Here is a 22616-nt window from a genome sequence, read left to right as displayed (position 1 = left end):
ATTTTCTGGTTTCATTTTTTAAGAAGTTTTTAGGCAACAGAAACTCGAACATGGGTGGGATATCCAGCATTAGTCAGCCACCTGGACTGCTCTTGAAAACTATCGCTCATCATGTGTGGACAAGATTTCCGGAGAGCATTTTGAAAACAAATTGATGATACCTCTTTTCACAAGTTTAGAATGAGCGGAGTGATATGGCAGCATCGGCTATCGCTACGCGGCTGATAGGCCCAGCATATGTGATGAGCGTGAAAGGTGAAGTTAATATCTAAAAATCTAATGGAGTTATTAATGGGCAATTCGCAAGTTAGAACAAGCGGTTTAAAATGCTGTTTCATGATAGTTACAATGCTTTGAGCCTTTGGCTCAAGAGAGCCATGGTCACACTTAACAAGAACAAAAAAATTATCTACAAATCTAAAGACCTTGATTACGTCCAAGCTTTCAAGGTGTCTGGAAACAGCCTTGTCAAGTTTGGATAAAAACAGATTACTCAGAATCGGCGCTATGCACGACCCGATGCATATCCATTCTTTCTGAAGGTAGGATTTTCCTTCCCAGTTAATAAACGCTGACTGCAAGTAAATAGCTAAAATTTCTAAAACACTGCTCGCCGACACACCCGCCGAGTTCTGGAAAGCAACACACCCGAACTCATCTATGTACTCCTCTACACAGCACAGCACCTTGTCGTTCGGCAGCGAGTAATAAAGATCCTTAACATCCACAGAAAATGCAACAATGCTGTCATCAGAGCGCGACCGAACGAAGTATAAAATATCGTCAGATTTTTTAACCATAAAAGGATCGTCAAGCGGCAAAAGGTTAAGTTTGCTTTGTAAGTACATTGAAATAGCTTTTTGCCATGTGCCAGTTTCAGAAATGATCACTCTGAATAGTTTTTCCGGTTTACGGGTTTTTGCACTAAAAAACACGTCTAAAAAATCTTTTCGTGCATCGCCTATTTATTTAGCCAGCTTGGTAAGGTTTAACTTGTTGCAAGCTTCTTCGCTTTAGCTTTAACTTTTGACATCATTATTTCATTGCGGCAGTTAAATACAGAAGACACGGCTTCGCCCGCCTTGGACTTGTAAAGTTCACAGGATAGAATCGCAAAACCACCTTCTTTGTCAGCCGGCAGCACGACCAGGTCCTGTCCCTTGATGTAGGACTCGACGCGCTTGAGGGGTAGCTTGGAAGATCCTGGCTTTGAGCATTGCAAAACGTCGACTCCTACTGAAATACAGCGGTCGTGTTCCAGTTGCGTTGCACGCTGCGATACTTGGCGTACCATCGCAAGTAGTTGTGCAACTGACGGCTTGGGCTCCACAGCAAACTTTGGTCCCAACGATACAACTCTTGACACGTTATCTGGAAGATCCAGGGCCTCCAGGGTGTGGATTGTGCTCCGGGCTGCCTTCGTCTTGCTCGAAAGGTCGGCCCGTAGTTGTAGCAGGTGTTGAGCCCACAAGCATTCGGTAGGTGGAAGTCAGACAGCCTGGCGAACTCTTCGTGAATACCAACGTATCACTGCTCAAGCTACCGAATGCTTGTGGGCTCAACACCTGCTACAACTACAGGCCGACCTTTCGAGCAAGACGAAGGCAGCCCGGAGCACAGTCCACACCCTGGAGGCCCTGGATCTTCCAGATGACGTGTCAAGAGCTCTATCGTTGGGACCAAAGTTTGCTGTGGAGCCCAAGCCGTCAGCTACACAACTACTTGCGATGGTACGCCAAGTATCGCAGCGTGCAACGCAACTGGAACACGACCGCTGCATTTCAGAAGGAGTCGACGTTTTGCAATGCTCAAAGCCAGGATCTTCCAAGCTACCCCTCAAGCGCGTCGAGTCCTACATCAAGGAACAGGACCTGGTCGTGCTGCCGGCTGACAAAGAAGGTGGTTTTGCGATTCTATCCTGTGAACTTTACAAGTCCAAGGCGGGCGAAGCCGTGTCTTCTGTATTTAACTGCCGCAATGAAATAATGATGTCAAAAGTTAAAGCTAAAGCGAAGAAGCTATGCAACAAGTTAAACCTCACCAAGCTGGCTAAAGAAATAGGCGATGCACGTGTTATTCCGAAACGCCGAGAAGGCAAGACTTTATTCGGACAGCAACACGAACATACAAGCAACAAGGATTCAGTGGCTTCGGTTTATAAAGGAAGCCTGGGTGCAACCGAGGCATGCTATTGGCTAGCGCTACGGTCGCACACGCGAACCATGACTGCGTACATCAGATAGCGGCACACAGTAACCAAGCGGCACACAGTAGCAAGATAGCAGCAAGCTTGATAAGCGTTGCGCCGATATAACACTTCCCCTCCAACAAAATCAGAATCTATCATACGTCAGACGATCCGGCTTCCGCTTGTCACGAGCGCTGCGCCTTGGTAGCACACGTAACCCAGCATCAGTTTGTTCCGACGTTGAGGCACTTTGGGCGTGACTTGCGAGTGGAACACAATCACTCTGATCCAACACTGGCTGGCTCGAGGCAGCTGTAGGAGACCGTTCACTTTCGAGCAAGTCACTTGCAAGGGGCAAATCTGTATCACTTTCGTTCACAACAGCTGGCTTCACAAAAGAACGTCGCAAATGATCAGCATGCACAAATCGCGTCTGTCCGTCTACAACCACAAGGTATGTCATTGCCGATTTCACATCCACGACCCTGCCTGGACGCCACTTCACCTGTTCCCCACGCACTGAACGCACAAACACACTATCACCAACAACAAATGATCGAGGTGAACTCCTTCGCTTGTTTGCACTGCGAACATTCCTCTCAGATCTGGCATTTATTGCATCTTGCAGATTCGGTTTCAACAAAGATAACCTTGTGCGCAACTTCATCCTCAAGAACAGTTCATCTGGCGATTGGCCGGTGATTGTGTGCGGCGTTGTTTAGTAAGCGAACAGAAAGTTATCTATCCTGTGCTGCAGTGATCTGGAACTTTTGTTCTTCTGGTCTTCCAGCAATTGCTTCAACAGCGACTGTTTTACTGTTTGGACAGCCCGTTCTGCCGACCCGTTCGACTGAGGATGATATGGCGGAGTAAGCGTGTGCTTGACCCCGTTTGTCAAAAGAAACTCCTCGAATTCTTTTGCACGAAACTGCGGCCCGTTATCTGTGACTACCTCTATCGGCAGGCCATGACTTGCGAACAACGAGCGCACCGTTTCGATCGTGCTTTGCGCCGTCGTTGACGTCATAATTTTTATTTCCAACCATTTGGAATAGGAATCTACAGCTAGAAGAAACATCTTTTTTTCCTTTTCAGCAAGGTCTAGATGTACCCTCTCCCAACTGCTTGTGCACCACTTCCAAAATGAAAGCGGCGCTAGTGGCCCCACGGATTTGGTGCTTTGACAAATTTCACACTGCTTCACTGCTCGTTCGAGGCAGTTGTCTATCTGTGGCCACCAAACCATTGACCTCGCAAGTGCTTTCATCTTTGTGATACCGATGTGTTGTTCATGTAACAAGCACATAACTTCACTTTGAAGCGACTGTGGTACAACGACTCTGTTGTTCCACACCAAACAGCCGCAATCGACTGAAAGCTCAAACCGCCTAACGAAGAAAGGCTGATAAAGTGTGTCCACAGCACGCGGCCATCCGTGCCATACCATTTCACGAACAGTACTAAGAACTGGATCTTTCACAGTTTCCCGCTCGATATCTTTCGCAGTTAAGGGGAGTTTACTAACGGGCGAAAAATAAAATATTTCTTCTGCCTCGTCACCGGCTTCAGGCAGTGGAAGGCGTGATAAGCCATCTGCATTGGCTATCTTTGTTCCTGCTCTTTGCAAAATGCGAAAGTTGTAGTTTGCAAGGAAAATTCCCCAGCGATGCACGCGAGCTGCAGCGACTGCATTTGTGTGGTGCTTTGCCTCAAAAATAGCGGTGAGCGACTGGTGATCGGTGATCACGTTGAACTTACGCCCATACAGATATTTATGAAATTTCTTTACTGCAAAAACAACAGCAAGAGCTTCTTTTTCCACCTGCGCGTAATTACGCTCGGCAGGAGTCATTGATCGAGATGCGAACGCAATCGGTCGCTCTACGCCCTCAATCACGTGCGACAGCACCGCGCCTAAGCCGTAAGCAGAAGCGTCACATGTCAGCTGTATTTCTTTCTTTAAATCATACAGTTCCAAAACCATGTCTTCACCGATCAAATTTTTACACCGTCTGAAACATGCGTCACACTGGCTCGACCACTTCCATGTGCTGCCTTTGCGCAACAGTTGATGAAGAGGTTCTAGCAAGTTTGCTAGGTCAGGCAGAAATTTGGCGTAGTAGTTTACTAGACCCAAAAATGCCTTTAGTTGAGTCGCGTTAGTTGGTTGAGGCGCTTCTCGAATCGCCTTTACTTTTTCTGGTGTTGGGTGTACGCCATGCTTGTCTAGCTCATGTCCCAAGTAACAAACATTTTCTTCGAAAAATTTGCATTTCCCTGGGTTTACCAGGATGCCGTGTTTACTGAGCGTTTGTAGCACTTGCTCGGAACGTTGATAGCACTCCGTCAGGTCTTTACCTGCTATTAACACATCGTCCAGGTAACAGGCAGTTCCAGGTATGTTTCGTAACACCTGGTCCATCACGGCCTGCAACATTGCAGGGGCGCTTGCCACTCCGTATGGCAGTCGCCAGAACCTGAACAGTCCCATGTGCGTGTTCAGCGTCAGCAATTCTTGTGCCTGCTCATCCAGCTCAAGCTGCAGGTAAGCCTTAGACCAATCCAGTAAAGTGAACACGGTCCCTCCAACCAATGACGCGAATATGTCCTCTGGCAGAGGCAGTGGATAGTGGTCGAGTTCAATACCCCGATTTACAGTCACTCTGTAATCCCCACATATCCTAATCTGCTTTTCTGCTCTCTTTGGGACGATCACTAGCGGTGTAGCCCACGCACTGTGCCTCACTCTGTACACCACACCAGCCTTCTCAAGTTCAAGCAATTCATTCTCCACCTGTTCGCGCAATGCATATGGTACTGGTCTCGCCTTACAAAAAACTGGCTGCGCATCGTTTTTCATTTTGATGCTACCAGTGAATCCCTGAATAGAACCATAACCTGGCTCAAACACATCACTGTACAGCCGTTTTAACTTGTTCTTGGCTTCCGCTGCTACCATCTGCCTGCCATCCTGCACGTTATCAACGTCACGTTGCAACTGCTGAACAGCATAGTGCAAGTCAACTTTTAGTGCCGTTATCCAATCGCGACCTAAAAGCGTCGGCATGCGAGCTCCATTTTCTTGCTTTGCTATTATCAGAGGCAGATCGTAGCTTCGGTTCTGATAAGACACCTTGACGTTTGCTACGCCTTTCACTTTGAGTGAAGTACCGTTATACACGCCTAGACGTGTGTAGTCTTTCGAACATGGACAGTTTGGAAAATTTTCATCAAAGTCTCTTTCAGACATTATTGTCACAGCGGCTCCCGTGTCTAATTCCATCGGTATCTTCTTGCCATTTACTTTTACTTTAAGCACAATAGGCAGTGAGCCGTGAACTTCGTTCGTCGTACACACTGTACGACGAACGAAGCAAGTCAGTTTCCGCCAAGGGCTCCTCAACTTTGTGCACCACCTTTGTTTTGCACATTTTTGCTACATGACCCGGCTTCGAGCATTTGAAACACATACTTTTGAGGAAAGGACAACTCACAGGCGTATGCAGTCCGCCGCATCTATGACAGACGCGAACAGCGCCTTTCCCACGTTGCTTCCTTGGGCCGTTTTGCGGGGCACGCTGCTCGTTGCTAGGGGCCTCCTCCTTTGTCGCGTGTCGCTGGCCTTGCGGGGTGGACTCCCGATGCCAGCAGATGTCCGCCGGACTGGTGGTTGACCCCTCAGGTAGCATTTCTCTGGTGTCTTTCTGAGCAGTCTCCAAAGCGGTACCAATTTTGCAAACTCGCTCCCAGGTGACTTCATCATCAGACAGGGCAAGAAGACGGCATCGGATAGAATCCGCTCGCATTCCAGAAATCAGTCGATCCCGGAGCGCTTCTTCCAAAAACTTCCAAACGAGCACGTGGCAGCCAGTCTCTTCAGCTCGACAATGAACTGTGCCAGGCTTTCGTGCGACTCTTGCTTTCGTTGGTAGAAGTGATACCATTCGGTAACCACTGACCGCTTTGGTGCATAGTGCTGTCGGAGAACATCTGTAGCTTCTTCGTACTTGACTTCCGTGGGCTTCTTCGGCAGCAGAAGGCTACACAGAGTCACATAAGCTTTTTCACCAAGGACAGTTAAGAAGACTTGCAGCTTCTTACTTGTGTCTATTCCGTTGGCTGTTGCGTACAGGTCAAACCTTTCCAGTAAATGTCGAAATTGCCAGAGTCCGGGCAAAACTCGCCCAACGATCCCAGAGTGGTTGGTGTTCATCACTGATATTCCCGCTTGCCATGGCGTCATCGTCGTTTCTTCAGGAGGCTTCGTCACTGCCTCTTCCTGAACGATCCCATCCTCGTCGCCATGTTATTCCGAGACGCCGAGAAGGCAAGACTTTATTCGGACAGCAACACGAACATACAAGCAACAAGGATTCAGTGGCTTCGGTTTATAATGGAAGCCTGGGTGCAACCGAGGCATACTATTGGCTAGCGCTACGGTCGCACACGCGAACCATGACTGCGTACATCAGATAGCGGCACACAGTAACCAAGCGGCACACAGTAGCAAGACAGCAGCAAGCTTGATAAGCGTTGCGCCGATATAACAGCACGAAAAGATTTTTTAGACGTGTTTTTTTAGTGCAAAAACCCATAAACCGGAAAAAACAATCAGAGTGATCATTTCTGAAATTGGCACATGGCAAAAAACTGTTTCAATGTACTTACAAAGCAAACTTAATCTTTTGCCGCTTGACGATCCTTTTATGGTTAAGAAATCTGACGAAATTTTAGACTTCGTTCGGTCGCGCTCTGATGACAGCATTGTCGCATTTTCTGTGTATGTTAAGGATCTTTATTACTCGCTGCCGAACGACAAGGTGCTGTGCTGTGTAGAGGAGTACATAGATGAGTTCGGGTGTGTTGATTTCCAGAACTCGGCGGGTGTGTCGGCGAGCAGTGTTTTAGAAATTTTAGCTATTTACTTGCAGTCAGCGTTTATTAACTGGGAAAGAAAATCCTACCTTCAGAAAGAAGGGATATGCATCGGGTCGTGCATAGCGCCGATTCTGAGTAATCTGTTTTTATCCAAACTTGACAAGGCTGTTTCCAGCTACCTTGACCGCTAGGACGTAATCAAAGTCTTTAGATTTGTGGATGATTTTTTTGTTCTTGTTAAGTGTGACCATGGCTCTCTTGAGCCAAAGGCTCAAAGCATTGTAACTATCATGAAACAGCAATTTAAACCCCTTGTTCTAACATGCGAATTGCCCATTAATAACTCCATTAGATTTTTAGATATTAACTTCACCTTTCACGCTCATCACATATGCTGGGCCTATCAGCCGCGTAGCGATAGCCGATGCTGCCATATCACTCCGCTCATTCTAAACTTGTGAAAACAGGTATTATCAATTTATGTTTTCAAAATGCTCTCCGGAAATCTTGTCCACACATGATGAGCGATAATTTTCAAGAGCAGTCCAGGTGGCTGACTAATGCTGGATATCCCGCCCATGTTCAAGTTTCTGTTGCCGAAAAACTTCTTAAAAAATGAAACCAGAAAATCAATGCCACCCAGATCCGGTTCCTCGGGAACGGAATAACCTTGTTGTTTTACCATATCTGCACAAGATTTCTCACAATTTGAAAAGAATTGGTCAACGAGCAAATGCGACCGTAGTGTTCTCGGCGCCGAAGAAACTTTCTACGTTGTGCAAGCTGAAAGAAACCAACAACAAAAAAGCGGGCGGATGCGCAATTAAGCACCAGAAGCAGTACGTCTCGTGCGATGAAGGTGTTGTATATAAAATTCCCTTGTCATGCGGGAAACACTATATCGGCCAGACGGGGAGATGTCTGAACTAGCGCCTAATGAAACACGCTCGCATCGTCAGAAACGGCCGGCAAGGCGGATCGCTGGTTGACCACATTCTCGAATGCAAGTCAAAAACCTGTAAGCCTTTCTTTGATAAAAGTGCGGTAATAGGAAAAAGCAGAGAAAGAGTAACGCGCGAAATCATTGCAGCCGAAAAGATAAATAGTTCAGGAGTCGCGTGTTTAAGCACACCTTCCATTCTCCTCTCAGATAAAGAGCTTGCCTTTCTAAGGAATTGATACTGTTGGCACATGTGATTCATGTTTTTCTGGCGTTTATATATGATGCTTCAGGAGAATAAAATTTGTTGGAAGTTAGCGCTCGTGGTGTTCGTCTCTCACTCTTGTGTACTCGTCTTTTGCTGTGCTATAGTGTATTGGAATCATGCACCAACAAGCCCAAAAAAACACGCTACTGTCGAAATTGTATTCTTGCAGGCGTAGAATCCAGCGGCCAAGTCGGCACGTTAAAGTTTTGAGCAAAGACAACCAGCAAAGAGCATGGTGATCGGTCACAACTATGAAGTGCCGACCTTATAGGTAAGGGCGAAACCTTTGGACAGCCCAGACGACGGCAAGGAACTCCTGCTCGGTAATTGTGTAGTTTTTCTCAGCTGGAGTCATAGTCCGACTGGCGAAGGCAATCACTTTCTCACGCGAAGTTGCATCGCGCTGCAGAAGTACAGCGCCAAGACGGAGACCACTATCATCAGTGTGCAGGATGGTTGGAGCGCTGTCACTGAAGCGGCCAAGAACAGGTTCTGATGTGTTGAGCTTGGTGTTGAGCTGAAGGCCCGCTGAAGTGAGACACGTGAGGACCTCATTCAGGCGCGCGAGATGGTCCTTAAAAGGTGACGAAAAGATGACAATGTCATCCAAGTAACATAAACAGGTTCTCCATTTTAGGCCACGAAGCACAGTATCGATCATCCTTTCAAATGTCGCTGGTGCGTTACAAAGTCCGAAAGGCATAACATTAAATTCGTAAAGGCCATCGGGAGTTGCGAAAGCGGTTTTTTCTTTATCGTCCCCGTGCATAGGTATTTGCCAATAACCTGAGCGGAGGTCCAAAGTCGAGAAATATTCGGCACCTTGGAGAGAGTCCCTTTTTTAACTAACACTACTGGGGATGACCATGGGCTTGTCGAGGGAGGAATAATATTGCGATGGAGGATGTCATTTACATTTTCTTCAATTACTTTTCGTTCAGAGAGGGAAACTCAATAAGGCCGTCGGCGAACGATAGAGTTACCTTCAGTAATGATGCGATGGTGCGCAACACTAGTCCGTCCAAGTGGTGGGGAAGTGGCATCAAAAATGGCTTGGTGGTGTTGAAGCAATGTCAGCGGTTCTTGGCGTTGGTTTGGCATGAGGTTAGGATTAATAGCCTTTGTGAGAACAGAAAGAGAGACCTCTGGCGAAACACGGTGCTGAGGCAGAGGGGCGGTGAGCACCATCACGGACAAAGGTTGAACATCCACCATGCAGGGGAGAGAAGTTCCTTTTCGGAGCACGAGGGATTCACGTGAAGTGTTAGTGGCCGCTACTGTCGCTGAGCCGTTGCAGAACCTTACAACACTAGACGGGAAGGCGATACCGCGTGCAAGATGACGATAAGATGGTGCGATGAGTACGTCCCCGTCAGTGATGTGGTCAGAAACAACGGTATGCAGTTTTTCGCACTGAGGAAACAGAACAGTATCAGCGGCGGCAACGAGGGGATGATGTTATTCAGAAACTTTAGATGAAACATCACTGTCTATCATATGGATAACACGGTCGCCACAAGAAATTAACGCCGAAGCGGTTGACAAAAAATCCCATCCAAAAATTATCAGATGCGCACATGGTGAGAGCACAGCAAACTGCACATGATGGCGGACGCCGTCAATAACAACTCGTACGGTGCACTTTGCTAAAGGGCGCAAAGGGACGTCATTGGCTCCACGGAGTTCAGGCCCATCATATGGTGTCGTCACTTTTCGCAAACGGTAGCACAAATCAGCGTGAATGACAGAAATTGCAGCCCCTGTATCAATCAATGCTTCGACCGGCAATCCTCCAGCGAAAACAGAAATCACATAATACGGGCGATCTGGAGGAGTTTCGGTTAATTCGCAGACTGCAGTTTGACTTCCAGAAACTGCAATGCTTAGTTTTCCGGGTGGAGGACAGAGAGAGTTGTCGCGGGTCGGAGAGGGGAAACTGAGCGGCGCTATGAGGATAGGGACCGACGTCGGGATGCATGGGTTCCGCGAGGCTCAGACGAGGATTCTGGAGGTGGGGATGATCTTCGAGGTGGGCTTGGAATAAACCGGCGTTGATAATATGACGTTGAAGGCATGTCACTTTCGAAGGTATCGTAACCACGGCGCTCGTTCTGGAGGCGACGACGACAGAAGCGGGATATATGTCCTCTAATGCCACAGTAATAGCAAATTGGTCGGGAGGGGCGCCAAGGTGCGCAATAGGGTGGTGCAGGTTGAGTCGGCGCTATTCCATTGACGTGATTGTAGGTTGGTGCCGGTCAGGGCGGGGGAACCAAAGGAGGGGGATGCTGCGACGTGCGCGTAAGTCGGTACTGGGCGGGATGCCGGAGGGTCAGATGTCATAGGTTGGGTGATTGTTGCCAGCTCTTCTTTGATGATGCTGCGGAGACCGGCGTCATTAGAAGTTACGGAAGAATGATCGCACCCGTGTCGACAGGCAGGCTTGAGGGCCTGGAGCTCCTCGCGGATGATGGCTCGAATAAGTGCCCGCAGATCGAGATCAGCATAGGTTGGGCCAGTAGCGTTGGCGGACTGCAATCGGGAGGACTGCAGCTGGTCGATGCGTTGGCAGGTCGTAATAATGGAATCAATAGCTGAAGGATTCTGAGCAACTAGGATGTTATACGCCATAGAATTGATTCCTTTCAGGACGTGGTGTACTCGTTCAGGTCCCGCCATGGTGGAACTCATACGCTGGCAGAGTGCAAGTATGGCCTCTATGTAAGACGCATATGACTCATCAGGACCTTGAAGGCGTGAAGCGAGCTTGGTCTTCGCGATCGCAGTTTGAACTGCCGGGTCGGCGAAGTACTGTCGGAATTGCTGTTTGAAGGTGGGCCAGTTAGTTGTGTGGGGCTCGCGGTTGATGAACCAATTCCTGGCGACCTCAATAAGGTAGAACGAGACGTTGAGAAATTTCAGAGCATCGTCCCACCGGTTGTAGGCACTGCAGCGTTCATAGGTGTCAAGCCAGTCATCGACGTCTTCATCTCGACGATCTGCGAACAGCGGCGGGTCGCGCTGTCGTGTGGGCACAGTCGGAGGGGGTGGTGCAGCCCAGTTAGAGGGTCCGGCCTGTTCGTGGGTACTGTCGGTAGACATAGCGATGGTGGCAGTTGCCAAACGGCAACCGGAACGTAGCTCCAGCGAGAGGCAGGGCCCAAGGCAGCAAGGGGATCAAATTTCACCTCCACCACTTGTAAAAGGCTAGGTCGAGACGGCGAGATCGTGACGGCAAGGACAGCGAAGCCTTGTCTAGCGTTTTAATCCGATCACGAACCCAGGCACGCGCCTGAGCTGGCACCGCGGGACGATGATGATGGTATGTACAATTGAAAGAAGAAGATGATGGCATGTACAAATGAAAGAAGGTCCACAGAAGGCTCACAATATTGTAGTGTGGTAATCTTCATCGGTACAGACACTAATATGCGTCGCGTGCTGGCGCTCTCAAGAACGAAGAAGTTGGTCGTTGTCTTCGTGATTCGCTACGCCTGACGCCCCTCTGCGAGCTCTTCCAGAGCAGCTGGATTCATCTGCGTCGACTGAATAAACACATCCCTACAATTGGTGCAGGTGCTGCTGGGTACTTTCCCGTCCACCCTGGAACTAAGAAGCCGCACATTGCCCTCTGCTTCCAGCATGCCGGACGATACTGCCTCGACGTCGCCGCCCCTGCCAACCACCGTGCTGTGCTCTGGAGCTCTACGGCAGCGTGATCCGTGCCTCTTCAGTGGCGCAGCTGACCAAGATGTCGACGATTGGTTGTCGGCGTATGAGCGCGTCAGTAGTTACAACAGATGGGACGATATTATCAAGCTAAGTAACGTAATCTTTTATCTGACTGACGTGGCGAACCTCTGGTTTCGCAACCATGAGGCAGACTTGTCATCTTGGTCTGCATTTAAAAAGAATTTTGCGGAAGTGTTCGGCCGCCTTGCAGTTCGCAAGCTCCGAGAAGAACAACGGTGAGCACACTCAGCATGCTTAAGAGTCGTTCATCAATTATATAGAAGACATTGTTGACCTGTGCAAGCGTGTCGATCCACCAATGTCCGAAGCGTATAAGATCGAAAACATCATGAAAGGCATCTCTGACGACGCGTGCCAGATGCTATGAGTGAAAATTCCAACCACGGTCAGTGACGTTATCAAACTTTGCCAGAGCTACGATGTGCTTCGTAAGAAGCGCGCTTCTACCCGGTGGTCTGGTGTTAGAGAGGACACCATCTCTGCACTAGCTCTGGGTGGTTCTACTCCATGAGAGGACAGCCCTTTGATTCAACAAATCAAAGCCTTCGTTCTAGAAGAGGTCACCCGCCAGCTATCACTGGTCCCCCAGTTACAAGATACTGGCCGCCTTGTTCCTGACATGGCTCCGTCTTTGGCCCCTACCATACGGCGTGCCGTGCAAGACCACATCGCTGATGTTCTTCCTCCCAGTTCCGTGCTCCCGCCCAGCCCAGTGCTGCCGACCAGCCCCGTGCCAGCGCAAGCAACGGCACCACTAACATACGCCCAAGTTGCGGCCAGGCCGCTAATGCCATCAGGACCTCTTTCCTACCAGGCCGCTCCTTCCAATCTTCCTTCGCCTTTGGCTGGGTCTGCATTCAATGTCCCTATGCCAAGGGTACGCCAGTGCCCTACGAACCCTTGGCGTACTGCGGACAACCGGCCAATCTGCTACTCTTGTGGGCTGCCGGGTCACGTCGCACGCCTTTGCCGCTCCTTCCACCTTCTCGCCCTAACCTCTGGAACTAATCTTACGATACCGACCAGCACTCGCCGAGACCTCCGCCCGGTTCTGACTTTGTATCTCGCAACAATTAAACATATTCCACTCGCCGATCATCTTCCCTCGTCGCCGTTCGCCATCTCCGCTACGACGTTCTAAGGCACTGTTGAGGGAAACTAGCAGTCGCAGTTCCCGGGGCAAGAATTGCGCTTGGTTCGAACTCAAGTCCTCCGTGTTCTCCCGCTAACGTAATACAAGCGTTTGTCGACGGCGTCGCAATACTCGCTCTTGTCGACACAGGCGCTGCCGTATCCGTCATCAGTGAAGCTCTTTGCCGTCGGCTTCGCAAGGTGACCACCGCGCTTTCCGACTTTTCGCTTCGCACTGCCTCATCACAGCGCATTCCTCAGCGGCGTGCACGGCCCGTATTCTCATCGAAGACGTCTTATACACCATCGAGTTTATTGTACTGTCTCACTGCTCACACGACATCATCCTGGGCTATTATTTCTTTCCACTCATCATGCCGTTATTGACTGCGCCCGCGCGGAAGTTTCCTTTTTACCACGTTGTGATACCGTCTGGTGTGATGTCCCTACCCGGTCTGTAAAACTCCTTGTCGCCAATGATACAGACATTCCTCCATTTTCTGCTGCCCTCGTTCCACTCTCCTGTGAAAGCGTTACTACTTCGACTGTCTTCTTCACACCTTCCGACGCCGCTTCACGTCATCCCTGCCTCCCGCTCCCATTTGCGGTTCTCAAGTTCGAAGATGGCCTTAGTGCAATGTACGTCTCAAATCCATTTTCGTGCCCGTCCGTCCTGCTACGCGGCGAGTGTCTCGGTCATATTGAAGAACTTGATCCTGCACTTGTAAATACTCTTCCTGCCACGCCTACTTCATTAGACGTTAATGTTCTCAGCTCTTGCGATAGCGACCGCTTCGACACCACCCGATGTTCTTCAACAAGCTATTGACGCAAATCGTCCACCCACACAACTCAATCAACTCGCTGCTCTTCTACAGAACTTCACTTCTGCCTTCGACCTTCCTCACACGGCGCTGGGTCACACGTCTGTCGTTACGCACACAATCGACACTGGTACAAACGCACCTTTATGACAGCATCCTTATCGCTTGTCGGCCTCTGAGCGCCAAGTCATTGCTGATAACGTGGGCGACATGCTTCGCCGGGGCGTCATACCGCCATCTAACAGTCCATGGGCTTCTCCGGTTGTTTTGTTCACCAAGAAAGAAGGATCCATCCGGTTTTGCGTCGATTACCGTAGGCTAAAAAAATCACGCGCAGAGATATCTATCCTCTGCCGCGAATCGACGACGCCTTGGACTGTTTACAGGGAGCCGAGTATTTCTTCTCTTTGGATTTGCGCACCGGCTACTGGCAGGAACCGATGGCTGATGATGACCGCTCGAAAACTGCCTTTATAACACCGGACGGCTTATACGAGTTCAACGTTATGCCCTTTGGCCTTTTGCAATGCCCCAGCTACTTTCGAGCGCCTGAAGGACACTGTTCTTCGTGCGCTCAAGTGGCAGACCTGTCTTTATTATCTAGATGAAATCGTAGTTTTTTCTACCGACTTTTCTGCTCACCTCCTCCGCCTAAAGCATGTCCGCGCGTGTCTCGCCGACGCTGGGCTTCAGTTGAATTTGAAGAAGTGCCAATTTGCCGCTAGAAAACTCATAATTTTAGGCCACCTGGTCTCTAAGGACGGCATTCCTCCCGACCCCACCAAACTTCGCGCAGTTGCAGAGTTCCCGAAGCCAACCTCCCTGAAGCAGCTTCGGAGCTTTATCGGCCTCTGCTCCTACTTTCGACGCTTCATCTTGAACTTCGCCTCTATCATTGCTCCTCTGACCCGGCTCCTTGCCGGCAGCTCCGAGCTTTCCGCCTGGACTCCAGCCTGCGATAAAGCCTTCGAGACTTTACGCCGCCTTTTGGTTTCGCCTCCCATTCTACGCCACTTTGATCAGACTGCGCCTACGGAGATCCACACTGATGCCAGCGGTATTGGGCTTGGTGCCGTCCTTACCCAACGTAAGCCTGGTTACAGCGAATATGTTGTGGCATACGCCAGCCGAACATTGACGAAAGCAGAGTCCAATTATTCAGTCACAGAAAGGGAATGTTTGGCCATTATTTGGGCCATCGGAAAATTTCATCCCTATGTTTATGGCCGACCGTTTCATGTTGTGACCGATCACCACGCTTTGTGCTGGCTGGCCTCTCTGAAAGACCCATCCGGTCGCCTTGCTCGCCGGGCTCTCCGTCTCCAGGAGTATGACATCCATGTTATTTATCGATCAGGTCTGAAGCATACGGACGCGGATGCTCTTTCCCGCTCGCCATTGCCTAGTAATACCTCATCTGAGCACGTCAGTGCTAACGATTTGTCGACTCTTGCCACTATCGACATGGTTACCGAGGAAAACGCAGAAAACTAGAAGGCCTTTCAGGTATGATCTGGATAAAATTCCATTAGAATATGCTGTGGAAGTCAGGAATCGATTTCAAGAATTAGATCTAGAAGACAGAGAGCCCGAAGAGATGTGGACTGATGTTCGTGATATAATATAAGAAGTTGCTACTAAGGTAGTTCTAAAGCAAAAGAAATGCAAGAACGCAAACTGGTTATCTGAAGAGGCTTTGCAAATAGCTGAGGAAAGGAGGATGGCAAAAGTTATGGGGGAAAGAAAACGATACAAGGTTCTCAATGGGAATTTTCAGTAAATAAGAATGCCTTCCTGAAAATACAGTGCCAAGCAGTTGAGGACAACAGCCAATTAAGGAACACAAGAGCTCTGTATAAGACAATCAAAGATATCAAAGGAAGCTTCTGTGCTAAGCTGGGCGTGAGAAAGGACAAACGAGGCAAGGACCTCACTGAAGCCTCAGAGATAAAGAGGAGGTGGCAGGAATACACAGAACTGTACAAGAAGGACTCGAATGTCCAAACCCAACATAAGACGGTTGTGATTACTGATCTCAAGCCAGGCATCCTGAAGAGTGAAGTTGAATGGGCCTTAGCCAGCCTTGCTAAGAACAAAGCTAGCGGAATTGATGGCATTCCAACTGAGTTGCTTCAAAACCTCAACCATGACGCTGTTAACATTCTGCATACATTTTGTCAGAAGATTTGGACAACTCTGCAGTGGCCACAGGATTGGAGGAGGTCTGTTTACATCCCCATTCCAAAGAAAGGCAGTCCCAAAGTTTGTTCCAACTACCACACGATCGCGCTTATTTCGCATGCTAGCAAGGTGATGTTGAAAATCCTCCAAGGTAGGCTGCAGCAGTATGTGAATCGGGAGTTTCCGGACGTGCAAGCTGGGTTTCGCAAGGGCAGAGGAAATAGAGACCAAATTGCCAACCTTCGCGGGATCATGGAAAAAGCAAGAGAGTTCCAGAAACCCATCTACTTCTGCTTTATTGATTATGCGAAAGCGTTTGACTGCGTAGATTACAGCAGATTGTGGCAAGCTCTCCAAGAGATGGGAGTTCCAATTCACCTCATCTGTCTCCTCAGGAACCTGTATAAAGGGCAAGAGGCCACAGTCAGAACTGGGCATGGTCTTACTGATTGGTTTCCGATTGAGAAAGGAGTGAGGCAAGGCTGCATACTGTCGCCCTGCCTATTTAACCTATATGCAGAGTGCATCATGAGGAAGGCCGGTCTGGACGAATCTTCAGCTGGAGTGAAGTTTGCTTCTTCCTTCTTTATGGGCGCGAGCCAGCCTGCTCAATGGACGCGCTTTTTCCCTACCGCCCTGATGTTTCTGAATCGACGACACTCTCGGACGCCGCCCAGTACGCAGAAAAATGCCGTCAGCTCCCTCGTTCCCTTACAAAGTAAAATCAGTGGCAACAAAAACACCATCGTGACACTGGCGAGGCGCCTTCATATGCACCCAACTCCCTGGTGTGGCTCTGAGTTCCTGCCACAACCGCCGGCCTTTCAAAGAAGCTTCTTGCTCGGTATCACGGTCCATACCGAGTCATTCAAAAAACCTCTCCTGTCAACTACGTAGTTGAGCCCGTTACGCCCTCTGCGGACTTGCGTCGCCATGGACGCGAGATAGTTCATGTGCACCGAATCAAGCCCTGCTACGAACCGTCTGTCCTTTCGGCTCCATTAGTCGCCAGAATGGCTCCTTTTCCACCCAGGGGGACACTGTAGTGTGGTAATCTTCATCGTTATAGGCACTAACATGCGTCGCGTGCTGGCGCTCTCAAGAGCGAAGAAGTTGGTCGTTGTCTTCGTGATTCGCTACGCGTGACGCTCCGCTGCGAGTTCCGAGCAGCTGGATTCATCTGCGTAGACTGAATAAACACACCTCTACAATATATATATATATATATATATATATATATATATATATATATATATATATATATATATATATATATATATATATATATATATATATATATATATATATATATATATATATATATATATATGTAAACTTGACGTAGGTTACACACGGTGGAAAAAACACTTTAATCCGACGTTTCGGCCGGGGTCCGGCCTTTGTCAAGGAATGTAGAAAGAAGCTGTCGGTTCCCATTTATTATATACATGCACAATTGAAGAACACGTGACCAGCCACTGTCAACAAATAAACACCAAAATACCAAAAACAAGATTTCACACGCGTGATGTAATGGTGGTGCAAGGTATATAGACCGAATGACACGTGTTGCGCTTAGGTCATGCATCTTAATATGCTGCACAAAGAGAAGAAGATATATCCCTAAAGAGATTATTGTCACTATAAGCGCACAGAGAGAGAGAGAGAGCAGAACTTTTTATTGATTCCAGCGGATGAAGAGGCTCCGGCCCTCCGTCGCTTGGGATGGATGGCGGGTGCCCCGCCTCAGACGCAGGCCGGCAGACGTTGTTGGCCGGCGGCGTCCCAGGCCAGCTGGATGGCGGCTAGCTGGAGCTCAGGGTCCAAGCAGCGCAGCATGGTCTCCCAGAGTTGCGGCGTCAGATTTAGACCCCTCCCGGGAGAAAAGGGGCAGTCCCAGAGGATGTGTTCGAGGGTCCCTCTCGAGTCACAGTTTGCACACAATTCAGATCTTTCTCCTAGGAGCATATGGCTCACCAGGAGCGGGTGCGGAAATGTCCCAGTCTGAAGGCGACGCCAGGCGACGGCCTGCCTGAAATTTAGGGTAGGGGCTAGCGCAGCAGCCACCCGTCTACTGAGTCTATAATGCTGCAGAATTTCTGTGTAAGATTTGGCACACTCTATGGTCCCCGCTCCAAGTCCGCCCTCTCTGCCACCGGCTCGGTGGTAGAGCCCTCGAGCCATGACATGGGCGGATTCGTTGCCGGGAACGCCAGTGTGCGATGGAGTCCAAATCAGCTGTATAGTTCTCGAGATTGGTGATTGCTGTAATATTCGAATTGCCTGGGGAGCAATAAACCCACGACTGTAATTTCGTATGGCAGTTTTGCTGTCGCAGATCACGAAACGCGCCTTTGTCTGGGCGCAGGCTAGAGCTACAGCCACTTCCTCAGCTGCCTCAGGAGATCTAGTTTTCAGGGTGACCGCGGTGATCGGTATACCCGACCCATTCGATACCGCTGCAACCATAAAGGAGCTTGCCCCTCCGGCAGCATCTACAAAGGCTACTTCCTCCGGCGGCAAGCGGCTAAATTTCCTACTGAGCATTTGAGCTCTTTTTTCCCGACGCTCCGTATGGTGTTCGGGACGCATGTTTTTTGGCAGCGGAGGTATCCATAGCCTGTCCCGTACATCCATGTCTATTTCAGATTTTGTCTGAGCGCCTCCCCAAGTGTCGATGCCCAGTTTTTCTAGAATGGATCTGCCTGCGGCGGTTAGGCGGAGCCGTTCTACCTGTGAAGTGCGTACCGCTTCCGCGATTTCATCCCATGTGTTATGGATGCCCAGTTGCAGGAGGCTAGCGGTGGAAGTACAGCGCGGGAGTCCAAGGGCTCTTTTAATACTTGTGCGGATGAGGCTCTCTAATTTCTGTCGTTCTGCTGCCTTAAGGGGTAAGTATGGCGTAGAATAGCTGATTCGACTAATGATAAATGCCTGGATTACGCGCAGAAGATTTTTTTTCCTTTAGTCCTCTGCCTTTACTCGAAACTCGGCGGATGAGGCTAACTGTTTGAGATACATGCCGCTCAAGCTTTTTAATAGTTTCTCCGTTGTAGCCGTTATCTTGGAGAAGGAGACCTAATATACGGATCTGCGATACCTGGGGAACTTGATGTCCTTGTACCGAAATCTGTATATCCACTTTACGCTCTTTCCGCAGGCACCGTGGATTGTAAATTAAGAATTCTGATTTTTCCGGCGAGCATGTAAGTCCACGTTCTGCTACAAACCGCACGATCGTGTCCACCGCTTCTTGTAGCGTGTGTTCAATTACGGCATCGCTACCCCGGCTGATCCATAGTGTAATGTCGTCAGCATAAATACTAAAATTTAAATGAGGGTAACGTCGTAGTTCTGGTAATTTTGCCATTGCTATGTTGAAGAGAAGAGGCGAGAGTACCGAACCCTGAGGAGTACCCCTACTGCCCAGAGGGAAAAGTGACGATGTGCTATCGCGAAATTTAAAGCGGGCGCTACGCCCACTCAAAAAGTTTTTGATGTAGTTATACGTTTTTGTCCCTACATTCAATGCTGATAGGCCGTCCATGACTCCCTGGTGTGAGATATTATCAAATGCCTTCTTTAGATCGAGGCCAAGGATGGCCTTAGTATCTTTACTCTTGGACCGATAATGTCATGTTCCAACTGGACCATGAGGTCCTGAGTCGAGAGATGAGAGCGGAAGCCTATCATTTCCCGCGGGAAAAGGTCGTGTCTATCAATATATTTGGTGAGCCTGGTTAGGATAACATGCTCTAGTAGCTTTCCCAAGCATGATGTTAGCGATATTGGCCGTAGATTGTCTATCCGAAGTGGCTTACCAGGCTTGGGTATGAGAATAATGTCAGCCGTTTTCCACTGCTGAGGTATTTCCCCTTTCTCCCAGCACTCCTGCATAAGCTGAGTTAGTGCGGCTACCAATTGGTCATCTAGGTTTCGCAGCATTTTATTAGTGATACCATCTGGGCCCGGTGCCGTGTTGGTTCTAAGCCGAAAAATCTCTGCTCTTACTTCTGCCGTGCTAATAGGGGCATCAAGCTCATCATTGGCGTCCCCTAAGTAATCGGGAAGGGGCATCCTGCTTGTATCGCTAACATACAAGTCTTGCAACTGTAAAAAGAACTTCTCGTCATCTCCTGGAAAGGAGTGTCTAATCTTCATGAGGTTAGTGCTTACTTGAGCTTTCGAGCTCTCAGGGTCCAGAAGGTTACGAAGAAGTCCCCAGGTCTTAGGCATGCTCATATTATTCTCCATGTGTTCGCATCGATCCCCCCAGTTTTGCTCGCATAGCTTGAAAGCGTAATCTTCAATGGCCTTATTATGCCGAGCTATCTTGCGCCTTAGGTTACGATTCCACCGCTGCCCCTTAAGTCTCCTTTCCATTCGTTCCTTTGCCTCCCACATGCGGAGAAGACGACTATCCACTAAATCCGGAGCGTTAGCGTCATCGAGATATTTAGTTCCTGCCTTGACGTCGGACTTTAGTTGTGCAACCCACGTGTCGAGGTCGGTTATTTTTCCTTCATTGTCGCCTGTCCTGTTGTCCCGAAATTTGTCCCATTCCACTATCGCCGGCTTTGCACGACGTTTGGGGCCGGGGCCACCCCCAAGTTTAAGCGCGATTATGTAGTGATCGCTACCGAAGTTCATGTCCGTGTTGTTCCACTGGGGACTGAGGGTGCGCCTAGATAGTGTGAGGTCGGGGGATGTGTCGACGCTAACACTGTTCCCAATTCGTGTCGGACAGGTAGGATCTGTATGTATAGTGTACCCTAGGTCTTGTATATCCTCCCACAACTGCCTCCCTTTAGGGCAAGGTGTACAGTATCCCCACGCAGGGTGTCTTGCATTGAAATCACCCATAATCACTAACTGATGTTCCCCGCTGACTTGCTCTGCTTTCCGGAGCAAAGTCCTGAATCTGGCCTTGCGCTGCCTCGGTGAGCTGTAAATATTGAGGAGGAAGATACTGGCCCTAGGACTGGTTCCCAGGATAATCTCCACAAAAACACTTTCTATCTCTGGCGATGCGAGGTCGTGTTGTACTGCTGCCATATTTCTTTTAACTAAAGTTGTCACTGCCGCCCGCTCCCCCTTATCGCTGTGGAATGCTTGGTATCCCGAAAGTTTAGCCGGGCCCCCGGTTTCCTGAAGTGCTAATGCGAGAGGCGCATGTTCTATCGTTGCGAGGAACTGCTGCAGCACCGGCCGTTTCCTTCGGAATCCGCGACAGTTCCACTGCCATATCTCATACTTAGCCATGCGAGCATTGTTTACTCGCAAGGGTCTGTTCGATGTTCTGCTGCCAGGCGTTGATGCCTAGCAGCTCGTTCCGGAGTACTTGAGACTCCTCAGCTTGTTTTTGCACTGCCCCCACAAGCGTCTGGAGTTGGGAGGTGATTTGATTTAGGGAGGCGGCCATCGAATCTAGCGCCCCCTCAATTCGGGTCACCCTTTCTTCTACTGATTTTTCTTCGGAGGGATCCTCGCGTACCTTCCGTTTTACAGGTGGAGTGCTTGCCGTGTCAGTGATCATGCTATCCTCTTTAGCGTTCTGCGTATTGGGCCTGATATTCAGATTAGCGGCTGTGCCAGATCTGGACTGCCCCTGCTGTTGCAGATTTTGAATTTGACCTCGAAGGGAATCTACTACCCCATTAAGATTTTGTAGCATGCTTCTAAGCTGTCTATTTTCATCTCTTAGTTTTGCCAATTCCTTCTGGGAGACCATATCTGCGAAACTCACCCCCTGCTGCTCCTGGCTGCCGCTCCGCCGCCAGGCGTCCGCCGGGTCCCGTGGGCTGGAACATTCCACCAGTTCCGTCTTGTTGCCGTCTAGCCGGGGAAAGGATTCGTCCCTGACCTTGAACTCTCGCCCTTGCTTGCTCTTTGATCTGCTGCGCCGACCCGTTGGGGGTTGGTCTTGAGCTTGCGGCTGTTGATGTTGCTGCTGTTGCTGTTGAGTCAGCTTGTCCCATGCCTTCTTCTTAACGTGATGCGGGGTGCGATACATTTCCTTGCACTTCTTGTCTCCGAGAATATGGGCTTTTCCACAGAGCATGCACTTTGGCTCACAGCGATGCTCCTGTGGTGGGAGCTCCATGCCGCACCCCCTGCATCTTATGTTGTCGGGGTCCGGGCAGACATCTGAACGGTGTCCAAGTCTCCCGCACGATTCACAAACTTAATATTTCTTGCGATAAAGTTGGCACTTCAGAGGCATGCCACCATAGAAGATCCATCGGGGCACCTCCACTTGCTCGAAGAGTATAAGCACCGTCTTGGAGTCTTTTCCAAGCCTCCGGGCTCCAACTACTCGAGGATTGTTGAGGCAATTCAACATGTCCAAGATGTACTCCACGGAGTGGTATAGAGGTATGCCATGTATTACGCCTTTCCCACAATTTTCAGGAGACGCTAAGTAGGCAAATGTGTCGATGCGATTTTCTCCGC

At 49.4% G+C, this 22616-nt stretch overlaps 1 pseudogene; it reads right to left on the bottom strand.

Moving 5' to 3' along the window:
- Positions 1 to 1728: 1728 nt before the first annotated feature.
- LOC146210368 (uncharacterized) lies at positions 1729 to 22266 on the bottom strand (annotated as a pseudogene).
- Between the last annotated feature and the right edge of the window lie 350 nt (positions 22267 to 22616).

This window comes from Amblyomma maculatum, chromosome 1 (assembly GCF_055883805.1).
Source record: "Amblyomma maculatum isolate TAMU_Amacu chromosome 1, ASM5588380v1, whole genome shotgun sequence".
Taxonomy (NCBI): domain Eukaryota; kingdom Metazoa; phylum Arthropoda; class Arachnida; order Ixodida; family Ixodidae; genus Amblyomma; species Amblyomma maculatum.
The sequence above is the reverse complement of the archived record's forward strand: the minus strand, read 5'-3'. Positions and strand labels throughout refer to the sequence as shown.